Below are 21,076 nucleotides of genomic sequence, written 5' to 3' on the forward strand. Positions count from 1 at the left end.
AGCATTCAAAGCCATAGTCCAAAGTGCAGGTTTCTGTTCTTTCCATGGCTTTGATCTTCTGTTTCGCCAAGAAGCAGGCTTCTCCCAAGAGACTCACTTGCCTTTTCCGCACTGACACTCACCTCTACAAACAGAGGGCTCCTAGGCAAGAGGGCTTTTGAAAAGCTCTTCAGCTTGAACATGGTTACCCTGTCAAGGCTTGACCACCCATTAAGACACAGATAGAAAGGAGATATCTCAGTGGGTAGAGAACTTGTCAGGCAAGCATGAGGACCCAAGTTCAATCCCCGGCGTCTATACGAAAAAACAGGAGACCTGGGGCATGCTTGTGATCTCAGTACTGGGGTCAAGAGAAAGGCAGATTCCTAGGGCTTGCCTGTGAGCCAAACAAGCAAGCCCCATGTCCAAGTAAGAGAATTTGCCTTAAAAAAAAATAAAGTTGATGGCTTCAGGGAATGACACTCAAGGTTGACTTTGGTATTAGAACACACATGTATGCCCGCCTTAGTGTGCATCTGTACCCTTTCCCCAGAGAGAGAGAGAGAGAGAGAGAGAGAGAGAGAGAGAGAGAGAGAGAGAGAGAGAATCCACAGAATTGTAATGTACTCCTGAAAGTTCAGATGCCTAACAAGGACACACTGAAAAGATGACCAAGGGAGTACCTACGAATAAGAACAAAATGTCCTTGAAAACCTATTATGGTATGCTGTCACTTGAGAGAACATTTATGGTCACAGTCCCCACAGCCACAGAGCAGGGATGCAGTAATTTCAGGGTGGAAGATTTTAAAAGGCTTGTGGCAGACATTTACCCATCTCCACCTCAGGAAAAACATCCCAGGGAAGAGTCAGAGAAAGAGGCATTTGGACAGTTAGTAATGGGTACTAGCCTTAAGTGGGTACGGATGTGGGAGCAGTTACAGGGAGGAGTTGGGGGTGACTATTACCAAAACACATGGTATGACTGTGTGAAATTCTTGAATAATCAATAAAAACATGACATTTAAAAACGTAGTGAGTTTAAAACTTCTTATCATGTGCTCACAATCACTATAGACTTTTCTGATGTATTGTTTATTTCCTGGGTCATGCCCTCTTGTCAAATCTCTCACCTGGAAAAGGAGCAGAGGCCTTAAGAAGAGCAGAGAGAGACTGTGACTCCCTCAGAGCTGGAGGCTCCTGGTTGCTACAGATTCGGGTCAATCCCTTTGAAAATGGCCAATATCTATCCATCTTACCCCCTCCTTATGCTATCCCTTGTGTGGAAGTCAGTGGTCTCATTTTACAATCTCCCCTCCCCCGTTCCCGTGGAGATTTGTGTGGGAAAAGGGCCCTTGTATTCTGGGTCTGTGCTTCTGCTAGAAACAATGCATTTGCCTTTCCTGTGCCTCTAGCACAGCTCAGAGGATAGCTGAGAAAATGGAACTTGAAAATCTGATCTCTCCTAGGCAGGGTGGGGGGCCCATGGGGCATGACTAATGGGACTCTGACTTTGCAGGAGCTCCGAAGATTCCATGTTTGAGCTGCTCTGCACCTTGCCGCCTCCCCCTGTTAAAACTCATTTCTAGATGTAGCAAAAGGCTTATAGAATTGAGAGGCCCTACCAGGGGGCTGAGGGCTGCCAGGATTGCTGAAGTGCTTTTAACTCTCTCTCTCTCTCTCTCTCTCTCTCTCTCTCTCTCTCTCTCTCTCTCTCTCTCTCTCCCTCTCTGTGTTATTGTTATTTATAAAAAAATGATTTTTTCTTTTTTGGTCCTGAATGAGACGTGTTCTGTCACCAGGAGCTGCTTAGATTACTTGAACTCTGATGCCTTATTTTATATACTGGCTGTTGAGGTGCTGTGAGAAATGTTAAAAAAAAAAAAAAAAAAGAACAGATCAACACTTTGGCTTTGTTTCTGGCATTTAAAAGAATTATTCTAGAGAGAATTTCTCTTGTTGGGTGACCTTTTTCTTGGGGTACTGCACAGGCTTTTTAAAAGAACATTTTTTTTTGTTTTCATTTATTAAATAGTTTTAAGATGATATAATACATCAAGGGTCTTTCTTTGCTTCTTTTCTTATGAACTCACTTTCCTGGGGAGAAGTGACCTGAGACAATGAGGAAATAATTCCAGAGAAAGTAGGATCTTGATCAAGACACTCCCATAGGCTTCTTTTCCAGCTGTAGGGCAAGTGGATGCTATTTTAAGTGAATTTATGGTGCGTCGTTTGTTTTATTAAATGAATGATTTTCTCTGTTGTGGATATTTTATGATACACATTAATGAGGTAACATGTGTGTACAATAAATAAAGGCACATAAACTAAGTTTAATAATGCTCGATTTCAAAAATTCCTTTTTAGGAACATGCAGAGCTAAGCGTCAAGGCAATCCCGGCCCACAGCTAGGGGACTCTGGGTTCTAGGGGGCTGTCCCCTGACCAAACCCAGCCTTCTTAGTACAAGCAACCATTCCCAGATGCCGACTTCTGCCCTGCTTTCCTAAAATGCAGTCACCCCCCCCACCTTTGATGAGAACCACAATTCAGGGGTCAAGAGGACAGGTGCCACAGTGACTGTCTGTGTTCCAGGTGCTCTGCCACTTTGAGCAAGCCCTTTGACTTCTCTGTTCCTCAGTTTTTCTGTAATAAAATCAGTCTAGTAAAAGTACCTTTTGTATTGGATTGGTGTGCCAGATAATGAGCTAATTAATAACACTGGACATCACTTTTTTTTTTTTTGATCTGTAACCCACCACCCTGACTGGATATGGAACAGATCTGTTAACAGGGAAAGGCTTGACTAACTCAAAAGCAAATGCATCACGAATCTGAGGTGCTTCTGGCTGCCTTTGCCTGCATTGCCTCACAGATCTCTAAGCAGTCTTAGGTCTAAACACACAACATGCACGCTTTGCATTGTGGGTGCCAGAAACCCAAACAATGCCATCCAACCCTGCCTGAAATGCCGTAGCTCAGATTCAAGACCATTATGTGTTATGAACTGCAATGTTTTTACTGTACAAACACAATTTCAGAGTTTTATGCCCTTATAGAAATACTGTGTTTACAACGGAGTATTACTCAGCTGTTCAAAAAATGGATTCAACTAGAAACAAAAATCATCCTGAGTGAGGTAACCCAGATTCAGAGAGACAAATATGATATGTACTCACTTATAAGTGGGTATTAGCTGTTAAGTAGACAAGCATTAATCTACAGATTCCAAGGGGGCTATGTAAAAATGAGGTCTCTAAGATGGACGCATAGATCTCACAATAAATTTTTCTGGTGGACTGGGGGACAGGTGGGGGCAGGGACCAGAGTGGGGGTGAAAAGGATGGGTGGAAAGTGATGGGAGAGACAGCTGGAATCATGGAACCTGAGGGAGACGGAAATCTAATGCAGTGGAAACTTCCAGGCATCTCTGAGGGTGACCCCAGTGAGGACCCCGAATAACGGAGGATGCAGAGTCTGAATCGGCTGCCTTTTGTAGCCAGGCAAGGCTTCCAGCGGTGAGACTGTGCTCCATTCAGCTGTGTCGAGGATGTTCCCTGGAGATCCCTTAACAACCCAGGCTTGCACTAAGATAGAGGTCATTCTCTGAAAACCGTCCGAGGGCCTTATTGCAGAGGACAACATCCACACAGCTCATTGGATGCAGAGAGGTTGAGCTGGTGCCTAGATGGAGCCTTCACCCCTTTGCTCTAATCTCTCTGGCTATAGGAGATCTGTCCCTTGTCCAATCATCATCAGAGGGGCTTCCCCTGGAAACAGGTGGGAGAGGATGCAGAGACCTACACCCAGACATTATACAAAGAGAGAGTCTAAATTGGAGGTCACCATCAGGTCTCTCCCCATGCAGATCTGGAAACAGCATGCAAGGGGGATAGCAAAGATTTCAGGAGTCAGAGGGAATGGGGGACCATGGTCCGCTGAATCAGTTAGGCAGGGCTCACAGAGACTGAAGGGAGAAGCGCCGGGCCTGCATGGACCGCGCTGAGCCCTCTGCATATATGTTATGGCTGATAGCTGTTTTTATGGGACCACTAAAAGCGGGAGAAGGTGTTCCTGACGCTTTTGCCTGCTCCTGAGACTCTTTTCCTCCTATTGGGTTGCCTTGTCCAGCCTCAGTATGAAAGCTTTTTTTGCCTTGTCTTACAGTGTTGTGTTTTTGTTCTGTTTGGCTGTTGTCTCTTGGAGACCTGCTCTTTTCTGAAGAGGAAATGGGGGGGGGGAGTGGATCTAGGGGAGACGTGAGGTGTAAGGAGGGCAGCTGGGAGAAGTGGAGGGAGGGGTAACTGTGACCAGGATGTATGATACGAGGAAAGAGTCCATTTCAATAAAAAATATTGTGTTTAATAACAGATAATAGAGATTAAGGTTTCTTTGAATTTTTTTAAATTTAGTTTTGTTTTATTATATGGGTGTTTTGCTTGCATATATGTCTGGGCACCACTGTGTACATGTCCATGGTTGCCAGAAGAGGGTGTTGGATCCCTTGGAGCTGGAGTTTCAGATGGTTGTAAACCACCATGTGGGTGCTGGGACTTGAACCCAGGTCCACTGGAAGAGCAGCCAGTGTGCTTAACTGATGAGGCATCTCTCCAGTCCCAGTAAGATTTCTAGTATTTTCTCACCATTATCTCCTAGAATGAAAGTATCAAACTAGTATATTTTTGGATTGCTTGGTTGCATATTCTCAGTACATGAATTGCTTTTCTCTTTATTATATGTAACAAAAATTGTTTTAAGGCATATTTCTTTATAACTTTTTATTAGCAAATGTTTAGTTTTGTATGTCTATCATATATACCTCTTATGATAGTATTCATCGTCAACTTGATTGGATGGTATGTGTCACCATGGAAACATACCCGTGGGTGTGTCCGTGAAGATGCTTCCAGAAAGACCCTACTGAGGAGCCTCATAATGGGCCTGGGAATGAATAAAAAGCAGAGAGCAAGCATCTTTAGCTCTCTGCTCCTTGATTGTGGACTCAGTGTGATCAGCCACCATCATGCTTCTGCCACCACGGCTTCCTCCTCTTGGAGGACTGCTTGAATTGGGAGCCAAGATAAAGGCTTCCTTAAGTTACTTTTCTCAGTTTGTCATAGCAACAAATAACAAATAATACACCTACATACTTGGAGTTGTGCAAAAAAAAAAATTCTCAGGCAAAAGGGAGCTGTGAGCAGAAAAAAGGTTTAAAGAAGCCTTGACCTAGGGGGGTATTAGAGACAAGGGCCAGGAGTTGTTGTCATGTGGGACCTCTCTGATCTGGGCTGTGAGCCTATCAGCAGCCACCACCTTCTGCCTCACTTGCCTCTTCTAATGTCAGCTCCAACACAGAGGGAAACTCTCCTCATTCCCTGTTCATTCTAGCGATTCAGTGAGTTCCTAGCCCAGCCCACCCCAGGCCATCTTCTCCCACTGCAGTGAACTACTCCAGGCATGACCACCCACAGGACTAGAATTCCCACTGATGGCTGGTGTGTTTCAATGTCTCTTGCTGGTTCTTACAACTGCAAAAATATTTTTTAGGGCATCACACTTGTGACTGTTCCTTGGAATCAGTGGTCAATCGATCCTGAAACTGCACAGCTTTGGAGGTAAGTCATATATGTGCATGCACGTGGGATGTTCCTTGGAAGCTCTCTGCACTCTGTATTTACTATTCATTAACAAAGCTAATACTGCCCTAGTGCAATGATCAAAAGAAAACCGACTAGACTAGTCAAAAGAAATCTGACTACGCCAGATGTTGACCCTATCTTTCTGTAGGCATTGTAAACTGCCACTAAGATCTTGTAGGTCTGTGGGATGCATTTGTGAAGTGCCTGTGATCTGAATGTCCAAGTAAGCCCCCCCCCTTCCTGGTCTTTGTTGTAGTTCAGCTCGGTAATTATTGTGACTTCTCAAAAAGTAGATGTTTGGGAAGCAGGAAAAAAGGAGCAATAAAGGTGCCTTTTGAGCACCTGGATGATTTGATGAAAGTGTTGTATGTGTAGGCTGTGCTAAATCTTGACTTTAATATTTGATGAATATCACAGATTGAGAGTCATTCTGTCACTGGTTTTTTATTTTTTAAATAGCATCAAAGCAAAGCATAGAAGAAAAAATAGCTTTGTATTTCATTTCTCAAAGATACAAACTGAGATAAGTATTTTGGTGGGATGCCTGTCAAGTTTGTCTGTTGTAGTTTAGGTTGTGAATTTAATGCTGCAAAGAAGGAATTTAATGCTACCAGGAAAGGTCAACTAAGAATTCTATGTGAATACTTTGTACCAATTTCATTTTGTCTTCAGGTTGGTATTTTTTTTTTTAATTTTATTTGTTTCCTTTTTTTTTTTTTCTGGGGATGGTGAGAGCACATTAAAAACGGGTTATCTCCAGAATAAGAAATGGAATTTAAAGTCTGATTCTAAAAAATGATCTTTTCTCAAGTATTTATCAAACACAGCCTGTTTTTTTTTAAACCAGGGACTATGCTGAGGATTTGGAATGATGTGAAAAGCTGTCAGTTTGGCTGTCTAGAAGGAATTTGCAGTCCCACGGTATGATAGTTGTCATGGAAGGGTGAACATGGAAGAAACATGAAGGCCAACCATGTCTATTTCGGAGACTCAGGAAAGCCAATCCTTGACCTCATTATGGGCGGAGCTGTCAGAGCTGATGTGTGACCACATGTTCAGGGAACAGCAGGCCCAACCCTGTCTTGCTTCTGAGATCTAACAGAAGAGGCGTCAGAGGCAGTTACTCTCTCTGTTGCAATGTGCTAACAAATTAGACTCTTAACTAAATGACAAATCAGTTGGTTTGCAGCCTTTTCTAGGGAGAGGGAGCTGTACGTCTTTCCACAGACTCTTCCTTCTATGACCCCTTCATAACAAAACAAAAGACATCCTTTTATTATCTGGATTCTAGAAATTGCTGTTTTGCACAGAAACGGGAATAATGTCTGCACTCCCCAAGATAGCGTTGATATGACTGGGAAGAAGCTGGCTTGTTGTGTCTGTCCATGCTCAGCCCTCTGCAGCAAAAAGGCTAGATACCAGGTGCTTCAAACTAAAGCTTCAGTTGTGGGTTGCAGTCCTATGTGGGGTCTTGTCATTGACTGTGGGGATGGCTAAAACAAAAATTGACAACTCAAAAGGTATCTGGCTATTCAAAGACCATCAGTTAATCACAAATTAAACATTTAATGAATCCAATGTGTTTCTAGCAGTGCTTGTCCTATTGTGCCACACAGCTTCTTGGTGGCCTTGATTTTGAACACAGGACATGCAGACTTCATACCATGCATGGCTTGAAGTCAGATACAATGCCAAATAACACTGGCAGAACATCTCAGCTCAGGTTAGAGACTATTTTATGAGAAGAAGTGTAGTGTTTTTGCCTTACATACAAAGTTTTCTGCTCTTATAGAAACAATGGTCTAATTATAGAAAACTATATATATATATATATTTCTTTTCTTGCCACCATTTTGGACTAGTATCTTTGAACTGTATCATGTTAGACAAGCAAACCCATCCATCTCAGTGCACAGATTTGCTTTCATTTTTAATAAATGCTAAAGCTATATTTATATCAAAGAACTGATTTACATTTATGATTTATTAATAACAAAAATCAATAAAATCAATATTTATGTTGAATGTTATGCTCAGATAACTGGGAAAGCATTATTTCTGTGTGTTTGAGGTTTAGCATTTGAAGCAGCAGATGGGATCATAGCATTCCAGCCCCAGCTGGGGAGCCATGGGCAATTCATGGGTGCTGAAGGAAGGAGAATCACTTTTCTTCAGGATCGTGGCCCCCAATAGACTGAGCAGGTCTCAGCAGATGGCAGCACTAAGTGGCATCAGTGTCCAGGACAGTAGGAGGGAAACGTGGCATGAGGGGTTATGGGGAAAGTTGAGGGGTAGGGGAAGTAAGGATGGATTTGATCAAAATGTATTATATACATGTATAAAATTCTCAAACAGGAATGATTTTAAAAATCTGCCTTGCTCATGTGTGTGAGGACCATCCACTCCAATAAGAACCCGGGTGGAGTGAAAAGGGGAGAGAGCGAGAGTTTGCTGCTCTTATTGAACTGAGGCATCCTTCTTGTCATGCCCTAAGACCCTTCCATATGCCCTAGTTGTCAGACCCTGGGCTTCTCACTGGGGCTTGTATATCACCAGCTCTCCTGCTTCCCAAGACTTCAAGGTCTGGACTCAGTTACACCACGGGTTATCTTGGTCCTACATCATGCTGACTGCTGAAGATCATGTGGTTGATTTACCTCCATAATCTTACAACTTATTCCCATCACACTCACACTCACACACACACACTCACACACTCACACACACTCACACACTCACACACACACACTCACTCACACACTCACACACACACTCACTCACACACACATACTGACACACACACACTCACACACACACTCACTCACACACATATACTGACACACACACACTCACACACACATACTGACACACATACTCACACACACACACTCACTCACTCACACATACTCACTCACACACACTCACACACTCACACATACTCACTCACACACACTCACACACACACACACACTCACACACTCACACACACACTCACTCACACACTCACTCACTCACTCACACACACTCACACACTCACTCACACACACACACACACTCACACACACACTCACACACACTCACTCACACACACATACTGACACACACACACTCACACACACACTCATTCACTCACACATACTCACACACACACTCACTCACTCACACATACTCACTCACACACACTCACACACACACACACTCACACACTCACTCACACACACACTCTCACACACTCACACACACTCACACACTCACACACACACACTCATTTACTCACACATACACACACACTCACACACACACTCACTCACACACACACTCACTCACTCACACATACACACACTCACACACACACTCACACACACACTCACTCACACACACACTCACTCACACACACACTCACACACTCACACATACACTCATTCACTCACACATACTCACACACACACTCACACACACACACTCACACACTCACTCACACACTCTCACACACACTCTCACACACTCACACACACACTCTCTCACACACTCACATACACACACTCACACACACACTCACACACTCACTCACACACACACTCACTCACACATACTCACTCACACACACTCACACACTCACACACACACACTCACACACACTCTCACACACACTCTCACACACACTCACACACACTCACACACTCACACACACTCACTCACTCACACATACTCACTCACACACACTCACACACTCACACACACACACACTCACACACACTCACACACACACTCACTCACACACTCACTCACACACTCACACACACACACTAACACACACACACTAACACACACACCACACACACACACACACACACACACACACACACACACACACACACACTGATCTCTTCTGGGCCTGGGGAGATGGCTCAGCGGGTGTACCTGCACATGTGCCTGCATGGACCACACAAACATTCACACAGTGTTATAAAGTTATTGGCTTTTATTGTTCTGTTGTGTGAAGAACTCTGACTGATGTCACTGCTGCCCTCAAGTGTCCTTTAAAATAATTGGGAAGAGAAATCCAAGATGAATAAATATGCACAAGACAGTTCATTAGTAAATGTCATATTCTTTTATCCATAGCATAGGTCACCCAAACTGGACACATCTTAGTAGATGTCTTGAGAAAGGTGACACTGGGAGATGCGGTTATTTTGAGGGGCAAAGGACATGGGAATAGTCCATGTAGGGGTATGGGGGATGTCCTTCTGTATATATGCTTCTCTTATTGGTTGATGAGTAAAATACTGATTGGCCAGCAGCCAGGCAGGAAGTATAGGTGGGGCTACCAGATGAGGAGAATTCTGGGGAGAGGACACAGAGAGAGGCCATGAGAGAGAAGCCATGTAGTTTCAGAAGGAGTACCAGGTCCAGAATTCTCCGGTAAGATAAGACCATGCAGAAATACACAGATTAGTAGCTATGGATTAATAATTAAGAGAGAGTTATCCAGTAAGAAGTCTAAGCCATTGGCCAAATAGTTTATAATTAATAGAAGTCTCTGTGTGTTTATTTGGGGCAGGACCAGGCTGGACAGAAACTCCATCTACAGTAGGGAAAGCAGAAGGATGAGGTTCAGGCTGGGGATGAACAGTGGTGGGCCAGAACTACAAGAGGGTTGACTGAGCTGGGATAGAGTAGGTTTGTTATCAGCAAAGTGGAATTGGCTGGCGCTTTAGTTAGGGTTTACTGCTGCTGTGAAGAGAAACGTTGACCATGGCAGCTCTTATAAAGAAAGCATTTAATTGAGGGTGGGTTGTTTACACCTTTAGAGGTTCAGTTCATTGTGTCCATGAAGGGGTGCATGCATGGAGGCATGCAGGCAGATGTGGTGCTGCACCTGAGAGTGCTACATCTTGCAGGCAACAGGAAGTTGACTGTCACACTGAGTGAAGCTTGAGAAAAGAGACCTCAAAACCCTCCTGCACAGTGACACACTTCCTCCAACAAGTCAGCCTCCTAATAGCACCACTCCCTTTGGGGGCCATTTTCTTTTAAACCACTGCAGCTGGGGATCATGTAACTGGAGCAGAGGATGCTTCTTGACAAGGCTAGGGAATCTTAGTTTCTTTTCTTGGTGAGGTGATAAAATACTTGGGGCTACTTGGGCCAGGGAAAAAGTGCTTGTTTTGTCTCATAGTCCAAGACCCTTTAATATAGTTCCTCATGTTGTGGTGACCCCCAATCATAAAATTATTTTCATGGCAACTTCATGACTGTAATTTTGCTACTGTTATGAATCATAATGTAAATATCTGATAGGCAGGATGGTCACAGGCAACCACTATGAAAGGGTAATTTGACCACCCCAAGGGGTCATGACCCACAGACTGAGAACCACTGCTATAATCAGTTATGGTGGGGAAGCAACAGCAGCCAGAGCTTGAGGCAACTGGACACATTGCATCGGAGTGCCAAGGCTCATGGAGTAATAAATGCTTGTGCTCAACTCACTTGCTTTTTTTTTTTTTTTTTTTTCATAAAGTACAGGATCCTAGCCCAGGCAATGGTGTCTCCACAGTGGGTGGCTCTTCTTTCCTCAACTAACCTATTTAAAATGATATCCCCCAAGGGTGCTCAGGGCTTGTCTTCCAAGTGATTCTATGTCTTATCAAGTTGGCAGTGGAGATTAATCATCACGGTCAGATAAAGATAGTAGCTGCAAAGATGGAGGGCATTGACTTGCCAGACCAAGACTGTCCAGGCAGGAAGCAAGGAAGAGTCAAAGAGAGGACTCTGTCACCCCTCCTTACAGAAGCTTTTAGAGTTCTACTATTCTCATCGGGGGCACATTATGACTTTCACTGTCCTTAGCATCTTCTCTAGAGAGTTATGCAAAGTTTTACTTTACCATCACAGTGGCATAAAGGGCAATATCTTAATGTTACAGATGAAAGCAGCTTCTAACCCCAAAATTCTGTGTTTTCTTCTGAGTCTTAAAAAAAGTTTTAGCACAGTTTTGTGGGTCTGTAAAAGCCCTACTTGATGCTAAGTTGACCCTGGTCCCTATATCCACTGGGGCAAGATGGAGCTGGACATAGATAGATCCTGTCACCTCCTCTAAAGAGAATACACTTCTCTTCCAGGTCCCCTTGTCTGCATAATGGGCATTCCGCTATTGTCAACATACTTTAATTTGATTTGAAAATAATACCAGCCAAAAAATAGTTTCTCAAATAAGGAAGATCATATAGTTGGAATGTTTTATAATACTAAGTCAGAATCATCTTACCTCAAAAGTATTTTGGGAAAAATATTTCATTGTTTAAAAAAGAAAAAAGATGCCCAACTGACTGGGGAGCAGGACTAGTTACATGAGCCAGACAGCTCAGAAGCATGGACAGCTTGGCTGCCAGAAACCAGAGTAAGAAGCTTGTCTGGGAAAGAGAACCTGTGTCCTAGCCAGCCTCCAATGCCATTCTGTGTATGTGATCCCAGCAGCATCAGGAACTTCCCGAGCATCCAAACCACCTGCACCTAGAGGAGAAATCACAAGAGATGCAGCCCTACTTACAACTGGATGACTGATCAATGGAGGAACAGCCCCCATTTATACCAATTGGAGAAAGAGGGACCCTCAGAAACACAGGCTCCACTTATACTGATCAGAGGAAGAGATGGGTAGACAACAATGTAAGAAGACACCCAACAATATAAAGAGCAATACAGAACCTCCAGAAACTAGTGACTCTACAACAGCAAGACCTAAACATCCCTATGCAGAAGAAAACAACCTTAAAATAACTTTATGAAGATGGTAGAGATCATTTAAAGAGGAAATGAAAAACTTCCCTAAAGAAATAGAGGAAAAGACAAACAAAACATTGGAAGAAATAAACAAATCCATAAAAGAAAACCAAGAAAAAGCAACCAAACAGGTGAAGGCAATGGTTCAAGACTTAAAAAAGGAAACAGAGGCAATGAAGAAAACACAAACTGGGGAAATTCTGGAAATGGAAAATATGGGCAAACAACCAGGATCTATGATGCAAGTGTAAACAACAGAATACAAGAGATGGAAGAGAGAATCTCAGATGTTGAAGACACAATAGAGATAATAGATTCATTGGTCAAAGAGAATGTTAAATTGAACTTTTTTTAAACAAAAATATCCAGGAAATCTGAGACACCATGAAAAGACTGAACCTAAGAATACTAGGTATAGAAGTGGGGGAGAAATACAGCTCAAAAGCACAGAAAATATTTTTAGTAAAATCATAGAAGAAAACTTTTCCAACCCAAATAAGGACATGCTTATATGGAAGTACAAGAAGCTTACAGAACACCAAATAGACTAGAGCAAAAAAAAAAGTCCCCTTGCCACATAATAATAAAAACACTAGACATCAAGAATAAAGAAAGAATATTAAGAGCTGTGAAGGAAAAAAGGCCAAATAATATATAAAGGCAGACATATCAGAATTATACCTGGCTTCTCAATGGAAACAATAAAAGCCAGTAGGTCTTGGACAGTCATTATGCAGACACTAAGGGACTACAAATGCCAGCCCAGGTTACTATATCCAGCAAAACTTTCATTCACCATAGATAGAGAAAAACAATATATTCCACGACAAAATCAGATTTAAACAATATCTGTCAACAAATCCAGCCCTACAGAAAGTACTAGAAGGAAAACTCCAACCCAAGGAAGTCAGCTATACTCACAAAAACACAGGCTAAAGATAATCCCACAACAAATCCCAAAGAATGGAAATGCACACACAATACCACCACCACCACCACCAAAAACAAAACTAACAGGAACTACCAATTACTGGTTATTAATATCCCTTAACATCAATGGACTCAATTCGCCTATAAAAAGACACAGTCTAACAGAATGTATATGAAAACAGAATCCATCCTTCTGCTGTATACAAGAAACACTACTTAACTCCCAAGACAGACATTACCTTAAAGGGTTGGGAAAAGATTTTGCAATCAAATGGACCTAAGAAACAAGCTGTTGTAGCTATTATAATATCCCAAAAGAGATGAAGAAGGACATCTCATATTTATCACAGGAAAAATCCATCTCAATTCAGAAGTCTCAATTTTGAACATATATGCCTCAAATATAAGGGTACCCACATTTGTAAAAGAAACATTACTAAAATTTAAATCACATATCAAGTCCCCCACACTAATAGTGGGGGACTTAAACACCCACTTTTTCTACTGCACAGGTCTACTAAATGGAAACTTAACAATGAAATAAAGGAACTAGCAGATGTTATGACTCAAATGGACTTAACAGACATCTGCAGAATATTAACTCCAAACACAAAAGAATATAGCTTCTTCTCAGTACCTCATGGAACCTTCTCTAAAATTGACCACAAACTTGGTAACAAAACAAACCTCTATAGATATAAAAAAAATGGAAAAACACCTGTATCTTATCAGATCACCATGACTTAAAGTTAGAATTCAACAACAACACTAATTGTAGAAAGCCCACAGATTCATAGAAATTGAACAACTGAATCACCAATAAGCCAAGGAAGAAATAAAGAAATTAAAGATTTCCTAAAATTCAATGAACCTGACTGCATAGCATTCTCAAACTTATGGGACACACTAAAAGCCTACATAAAGAAGAAGCAGAGATCTCACACTAGCAAACTAACAGGACAACTAAAAGCTCTAGAACAAAAAGCAGCAAACTCACACAGGAGAACTTAATGTCTGGAAATAATCAAATTGAGGACTGAGATCAATAAAATGGAAACAAACAAAAAACAATACAAAAGATAAATGAGACAAAGAGTTGGTTCTTTGGGAAAATGAACGAAATAGACAAATCTTTATCTAAACTAACCAAAAGACAGAGAGAGAATATCCAAATTAACAAAATCAGAAATGAAAAGGGGGACATAACAATAGACACTGAGGAAATCCAGAGAGTAAATCAGGTCATACTTCAAAAACATGTACTCAATTAAATTGGAAAATTTAAAGGAAAGACTGGATAAACAAATTAAATAGACCTATGACCCCTAAGAAAATAGAAACAGTCATCAAAAGTCTCCCTACCAAGAGAAGTTCAGGATCAGATGGTTTCAGCACAGAATTTCAAAGATGATCTAATGCCAATACTCCTCAAATTGTTCCACACAACAGAAACATAAGGAACATTAACAAATTCTTTTTATGAGGCTGCAGTTACCCTGATACCAAAACCACACAAACACACAACTAAGAAAAAGAATTACAGACCAATATCCCTCATGAACATTGATGAAAAATACACAGTAAAATACTGGCAAACCAAATTTAAGAACACATCAGAAAAGTCATGCACCACGATCAAGTAGGTTTCATCCCAGAGATGCAGGGATGCTTCACCATGTAAAAATCTGTCAATGTAATCCACCATATAAACAAATGAAAGAAAAAAAAAACCATAACCATCTCATTAGATGCCATCCCTGATAAAATCCAACATCCCTTCATGATAAAGGTCTTGGAAAGATCAGGGATGAAAATAATATTCTTATACATAATAAAGATAATATACAGCAAGCCAATAGCTAACAAATTAAATGGAGAGAAACTCAAAACTATTTCATTAAAATCAGGAACAAGACAAGACTGTGCAATTCTCTATACCTATTTAATATAGTGCTCAAAGTCCTAGCTAAAGCAGTAAGATAACAAAAGGACATCAAAGGGATACAAATTGGAAGGGAAGAAGCCAAACTTTCGCTATATGCTAATGATATGATAGAGACCCCCAAAATTCTACCATGGGACTCCTATATCTGATAAACACATTTAGTAATGTGGCAGGATACAAAATTAACTCAAAAAATCAATAGTCCTCCTATATACAGATGATAAATGGACTGAAAAAGAAATCAGGGAAATATCACTCTTCACATAGCCACAAACAACATAAAATATCTTGGGGTAACTTTAACCAAATAAGTGAAATACCTGTATGGCAAGAACTTTAAATCTTTGAAAGAAGAAATTGAAGAAGAAATCAGAAAATGGAAAGATTTCCCATGCTCTTGGATAGGTAGGATTAACACAGTAAAAATGGTAATCTTACCAAAAGCAATCTACAGATTCAACATAAAATCCCAGCAAGATTCTTCACAGACCTTGAAAGAACAATACTCGACTTCATTTGGAAAAACAGAGAAACCCAGGATAGCCAAAAAATGCTGTACAATAAAGGAACTTCTGGAGGCATCACCATCCCTGACTTCAAACTCTACTATTAAGCTACAGTAATAAAAAGTATAAAAAGTATAAAAAGACAGGTGGACCAATGGAATCAAATCAAAGACCCTGGTATAAATTCACAACCTATGAATACCTGATTTTTGACAAAGAAGCTGAAACTATAAAATGGAAAAAGAAAGCATCTTCAACAAATGATGCTGGCATAACTGGATGTCCACATGTAAGAATGCAAATAGATCTTTATCTATGGCCATGCAAAAAGCTCAAGTCCAAATGGATCAAAGACCACACTAAACCTCATAGAAGAGAAAGTGTAAGTAGCCTTGTATTCATTGGCACAGGAGACCACTTCCTAAATATAACACCAGTAGCATAGACACTAAGAGTAACAATGAATAAACGGGACCTCCTGAGACTGAGAAGCTTCTGTAAAGCAAAGGACATGATCGTCAAGACAAAACAGCAGCCTACAGAATGGGAAAAGATCTTCACCAACCCCATATCTGACGGAGGAATGATCTCCAAAATATACAAAGAACTCAAGAAGGAGGGGCTGCTGGAGGGTGGTGGGCTGCCCATAGAAGATATATCTGGGGGCACCAGCTGCAGCCAGACTCCCAGCAGGGCCATCCCCACTCACAGGGTAGCCCTTGGTGATGGCATGTAGCTCCTGCCAGGGGACTATAGCACCACCTGGGTGGCACGTTCTTCAGCAACACCCCGGGAGTAGCCAGGATCATCTATGACCAGAAATTCCTGATCGAGTGTTGGAACTCATCTGTGGCCAAAACACCCCTGAAGGACCTGCCAGCTATTCCTGGGTTCCCTAGCCCCACCAGCGATGAGCCTTCTATGCAAACCAGTCAGAGCCACCTGTATAGCAGCCCGGAAGATAAGCGGGCAGGCGGTGAAGAGTCATAGTTTGAGATGGACATTTAAGGGACCAGCCATAGGACTGAGTGATGCTTCCGGGTTCCTGAGGCCCTTGGGAGAACCACAGCAGTCCGGCCTTGCACCAGGCAGATATCGGCTGTGGGCCACCCAGACCTGCTCCTAACTTGGCACCTGCTCATCCTTCCAGTTTGTGAATACCAGCACATACCTCCTTGTACCTCTGTTGACACCGAGCTGCTACCCCAGGGGAATGACTCTTGCACACACCCTGCATGAAGTGCCAGGAAGTGGGCACAGAGGAGCCCATCAGATTGGTCATCTGGCAACGCTAGCTCTAACCTCTACTCTTTCCTTAGGTTGGGTACCTGGGAAAGCTACCCTTTACTTCTTTCCCTGAGAGGAAAATACAAGGCACCTTTCCCGTAGGCCCAAGGTTGGGCCCTGTCTGAATTGTTTTCAACTTAAAGTGATAACACAATTAATTACTCTCTGTCCAGTGCTTACAGTGAACTTTCCTTTTATGTTATCTCAAGTGGTTATCATACCAGTTGTCTAGGTAAACAGGGCAGCCTTACTGTCTGTTTACAGCTGAGAAGCCTGGCTAGAGATGAAGTAGGTCTCCATGGGGCTGGGCTGGAGCTCTGCTATGCTGTAATTCTTGTTTTTGGCAGTCAGTGTTACCTTTGTCCAGCTGTGTGGTCACCTTTCCCCTTGAGCCTGGGCTATTGTAGAGCCTCTGATTCACCGGCATCTAGTCTTTGTCAGTCATCTCTCTGTGTGTGCTACCTCTGGGGCATGCAGAGATACTTTCTCTGCCTTAAAGATGTTATTGAAGTCTACCATGTACCAGTTAAAAAAGGTTGCCTGAACCAAAAACAACAACAACAACAGAACTCAAGAAAATGGACATCAAAAGACCAAATAATCCAACATGGGATATTGTTAAAAATCCTCTGGGGTACAGATCTAAACAGAGAAATCTCAACAGAGGAATCTCAAATGGCTGAAAGACACTTAAGGAATTGTTCAACATCTTTAGCCATCAGGGAAATGCAAATCAAAACAACTCTGAGATACCATCTTATACCTATCAGAATGGCCAAGATCAAAAACACTGATGACACCTTATGCTGAAGAGGAGGTCGAGTAAGGCAAACACTCCTCCATTGCTGGTGTGAGTGCAAACTTGTACAGCTGCTTTGGAAATCAGTATGGTAGTTTCTCAGAAAATTAGGAAGCAATCTACCACAAGATCCAGCAAAACCACTTTTGGGCATATACCCAAAGAATGCACACTCACACCACAAAGGCTCAGTTATGTTCATAGCAGCATTATTCTTAATAGCCAGAATCTGGAAACAACCTAGATGCCCCTCAACTGAAGAATGGATAAAGAAAATGTGGTACATTTACACAATGGAGTACTTCTCAGTGGTAAAAGCAAACAAAAAATAAACAAAAAAACAATTGCATCTTGAAATTTACAGGCAAATGGACAGAACTAGAAAAAAGCATCCTGAGTGAGGTAACCTAGAAAGAGAAATATAACATGTACTCTCTCATAAGTGGACATTAGACATAAAGCAAAGGACAACCAGCATATAGTCCACAACCCCAGAGAACCCAAGTAACAAAGAGGACGTAGGAGAGACATACCTGGCTCCACCCAGCAAAGGGAAAAAGACAAGATCTCCTGAGAAATTGGGAGTGTGGGTGCCATGAGGGAGGGTGGAAGGGAAGCGGGTAGGGGAGAAGGGGAAAATTTATAGCTCAATAAAAAAAGGAAAAAAGAAATGGAGGAGAAGTGAATGGGGTGGGGGGATGCAGAGGGGAGGAGGGAGAGAGACTGGGAGGAGAAAAAAGAAAAAAAGATTTACTTTGAACACACACACACTCACACACACACACACACACACACACACACACACACACACACACACACACACACACACACACACACACACACGTTCTTGATGAAAAGGAAGTCCAAACAGTACCAAATAATGAAAAGATTTTTTAACAATATCCCATGTTACATTTATAGGAGAAAAGTTAAGTCATGTTTCATAAGCAAAAAATAGGAGAGAGGAAATGGAGTGTAAGTAAAGACTTTGCTGAACTCAAAGCAGAGTTAAACATGATGTCACTGTTTCTTCTCCCATTCAGAGGCTGATTGCAAAACAGCTGGTGCACACCCATCCTAATTTTGATATGTTTAAAAAAAACATCTTCTATTTCCCATTCCCTTCTTCTGTTCACAACAATTGGCTTTGAGAGGAAATTGGAGCTGTGACTTTATTATTCTGTAATACTTTATTCACAATTTCCAGAAATCATTGAATATGGTAGCAGTTTCAGTAAATGCTATCTGTCACATTTGTAGGCAAAGGATTCCAGGGGTTCCATAAGGCTTAAAACACATAATAGAATCCCTTACTTTGCCTCTCCAACTTCCAAAGTTCAAGGGCCAGAGAAGTTGGAATTCTTTTATCCAAGGGCTAGAGAAGAAAGGCATCCCAGGTCCATGGCAGAAAGAATGAACTTGCCTCTCTTTTGCCCTCTGTTTCTATTTAGAGTCTTGGGATGACTGGTGCCTGCCCACATGTGGGCACGTGTTCCCTCATAATTCACAGACTCAGTCCACTCCCTGGACACTCTCTGGACATAGGTTCTAATAGTTGGTCATGATCCTTTAGTCTAGCTGAGACCTAAAGATTACCGTATTTTTGATTTTTGTCTCTATCATGTCAGAGACTTAAATGACAGTGGCATTTGCAATCGAAGTGTCTTAACCTGTAGCTTGCTCATGGTGGCTTTCCTAACAGCAAGTCAGACCCTGTCTACTTGTACCTGCTGTTCTTTGTTCCAGGGTTGACCATTTCCCCTCAAGAGTCCTCGAGTCTTCCTCTCAAATGACTTGCCTACAGCATTCTGGAAGCCTGCATGAAAATGTTGGCTTCACTCTCATGATGTCATATAATGTTCCCACCATGGTTGCTCTTCTGTTCTGTATGCTACCAGGGGATTCCCAGATGCAGGGGTGGGTGGAGAAGATCTCTTTCTTAGATAAACTTTTAGCTAATCCTGTCTGAACTTCATCCTTCTGAGGTCCTCGGATATTCTCGTTTCTCAGCCTTGAAGGAGGACAGAAACACCAACTCAACTTGCCGGCACCACTCTCCGCTAAGAGGGGCAGCCTCCTTTTGTCTACCAAGTATGTCCTTCTGTTTTGCTTGCTGGCTCTCTTAAGTGTTGCTGTCTTTTCTTATCCCCTTTGTTCAGGGCACCTTGAATATTAATAAAAAATCCCTTTCTAGTCATTTTTTGGAGGAGCAAAGAGGAATAAGAGTGATCATGCCCAGCACAACTGGGACCTCTAGGTGCTTAATGAGCGATAGCTCACCAGATAAAAGTCGTCAAACAGCATAAATGGGCGACTTACAAAAAATAAAGCTGAAGTGATTTGAAATAACAAGATTATTGAAAAGAGTTCAGTTTTTACAACCATTTGACATTATATGCAAAGGTGAAATAGCCATTATTTTTTTCACTTGGAGATAGAATTAGAGATTTTAAACATTCATTTGAAAGTTTACCTTTCAAAAGCCATTCATAATTATTATATAGCAGTAAAATTGTATAGATTAAACTGTCAAAATTATGATATCACCCTTTTTGCCCCTTTTGCCTCCCACCTCTAGAGGTAACCAGTGCAGAGATTTTGAAATCAGAGGAAAAAGGCAGGGAGGATTATTATATGGTCAGTCTAATTATATTCATGTAGAAACCCCTTATTCATATATTATTATACTTTATAACATACATATATGTACAAGCATATGCAAGGTAAATACAGCTACACCTTGGATGTATTCTTAAGCTTAATGATATATAAGCATCTTTCTTTTTAGAAATGCTTACATAGTACAATTAAATTACATTCCTTCATATATATATATATATATATATATATATATATATATACATATGAGAGAGCATATACATATAAAGAGATTAAATGGAGTTACACAATAATCATATAATGGAGTAAAAATGACTTTATTAAATAACACATAATATCAAATAAGATGCCCAGTGCCTCAGATGGGTTTCCTCTTTCCGAGCAGTTGCCTAGTGATGTCCCATAGGCCACCTAAATATTACAAGATATTGCCAATGCTTTTGATTCCCCTCCAGGACTTGGCAGCAAAGCCCTACAGCTGAAGGCTCCACATACTTGAGTCACAGAACACGAAGAAATCAAGGCTTATCCCTACTGGTTAGGTTTCATAGTGCTGGAAAGTGCTATGCATGCTACCTGAGCAGA

The 21,076-nt window shown here is 41.6% G+C and overlaps 1 protein-coding gene and 1 pseudogene across 1 annotated transcript in view; one reads left to right on the forward strand and one right to left on the reverse strand.

Annotated features, from left to right (window-relative positions):
- Positions 1–21,076, reverse strand: part of Cntnap2 (contactin associated protein 2) — a 1,481,094-nt gene that overhangs the window by 182,082 nt on the left and 1,277,936 nt on the right. The window lies entirely within an intron of this gene.
- On the forward strand, positions 11,995–16,805 carry LOC103163221 (annotated as a pseudogene).

This window comes from Cricetulus griseus, assembly GCF_003668045.3.
Source record: "Cricetulus griseus strain 17A/GY chromosome 1 unlocalized genomic scaffold, alternate assembly CriGri-PICRH-1.0 chr1_0, whole genome shotgun sequence".
NCBI lineage: Eukaryota > Metazoa > Chordata > Mammalia > Rodentia > Cricetidae > Cricetulus > Cricetulus griseus.